Source organism: Lepisma saccharinum, chromosome 27 (assembly GCF_977018435.1).
Source record: "Lepisma saccharinum chromosome 27, izLepSacc3.1, whole genome shotgun sequence".
Classification (NCBI taxonomy): Eukaryota; Metazoa; Arthropoda; class Insecta; order Zygentoma; family Lepismatidae; genus Lepisma; species Lepisma saccharinum.
This window is the reverse complement of record NC_139255.1, coordinates 6,496,109-6,498,040: the sequence shown is the minus strand read 5'-3', so window position 1 is coordinate 6,498,040 and position 1,932 is coordinate 6,496,109.

Below are 1,932 nucleotides of genomic sequence, written 5' to 3'. Positions count from 1 at the left end.
GAAGTTGAATACAGACTGGATATTGTTCGTGCTACCAATGGGGCACATGTGGAGGTGTATTAGTGTGTGGAAAATAAAATGTATGAGTTTTTCTTCAATTCTATGAAATTTCATTGCTCTATCATTCATACTTTCTTTTCTACGATTAATTGAAATTAGGGAGATTTGAACGGAACACCCGGTATATACTACTAGCTGATTGCTCTGCATTGCCCGAGTATTTATTTATCCCAATCTTGTATTAGACAGGAAAATAATGAATTCTAACTATAGTGTAAAATGCAACTAATTTTAAATATGATCGTCAATGTCACCAATTAGCTTAGCGACTCCGAAAACTATGAATTCGACACTAATATAGGTAATTTGTGGCATTTTATTTTTCACCCCCTCTCACCCCCCATGCCGATAGGTGATGAACGGCATTGGGAGTGTCACGAAAACTATGGATTCCATTCGGAACACAGCCTGAATGATAGAGAACCGAGAAACACTATCGTTGTGCTGGATTGCATAGAGTCACGGATGTCTGATTGTACGGAATTTAATATCGGTCGTTCTTTATTATTTTTACATGTCACACATTCTCACCCCACCTCTAAGGGTGCCAGGTGTGTCTTACCCCCACAGAATTTATTTCCAGGTTGTAAGTGATACGTGTACAAGTTTGGTTGAAATCGCTCCAGGCATTCGAGAGTTATTGCTGAACAAACATACATACATACATACATTTTTAGATAGAGAGAGATAAGCAGGATAGTACTCGTAGGTAATAGTGTGTGATCGGATGAGCGATGATCAATTATACATATCGTCAACAAGAATATAAGTTCAAGTTACATTACAGAGACATCTTGTGGAGAGTCCAGAATGTTCTTTTTCGTTCATGCAAGACCTACGTGAAATAGCCGAAAAATTCTCGAACACGCTAAATCCTTGCTGGGAAAAAAAGCTATACGTTGTCAGTCTTTCAAAATACACATACGAAATGAAGTGGGATCAATACAAAGACCCACATTATCGCAGAAAAGCCATAAATCCCGCGATGACGTGGTTGACACGCAACAAGACGGCATGAAAAAAAGGATTTGCATCATCGGAATATAAGCAGATTTGGAGCTTTTGCACGTAAATGCTTGAAAAACATCCATCAGGAAAAGGATGGAAAGTATAAAAGCGCCGTATATATATATATATATATATATATATGTAATGTCAAAAACGTACGGTGCATGAAAGTAGAAATGGGAACACTACGTACAGTGTGTAACAAAAGTCCGGGAACACTTTAAAAAAATTATTGTAGCCAAACGAGTAGCATTACAAAATAACAAAGTACATCATTTCAAAGAGTAAAGTTGTAAGTTTTTTTTGTTATTGCGGGTGTTACGTGTAGTTCCATATATCGTTGCTAGGTGGTGTCATAATCAAGATGGCGCGTTCTGGAGCTAAAAAGGCTTTCTGCGTGCTAGAATTTGACAAAACAAAGAGTGCAACGGATGATTTCTTTTATGAGGTTATGTAAAGGACCATGTATACGTCCCTCCTGAATGAACAAGTAACAGCCACATTCTCGGAAGACATGTTGGACCGTGTGTGGGAATAGTTTGATTATCGCGTCGACATTTGTCGGGTCACACATGGTTCCCACATAGTGTGTTTGTAAAGTGAGTTTTGTTGAAAAAACTTACAACTTTACTCTTTGAAATGATGTGCTTTGTTACTTTGTAATGCTACTCGTTTGGCTACAATAATTTCTTTAAAGTGTTCCCGGACTTTTGTTACACGCTGTATATAGTGACGGCGATTGGGTTCCAAAACCGGTGGGGTAAAGTGCCAAAACTGAAAGGGGGGGGGCAAAGACAGTATATTTACCTTTGTACATAAGATTAGCAAAGTGCATATGCAAAAGTGGTGAAAAGTGGTGGGGGG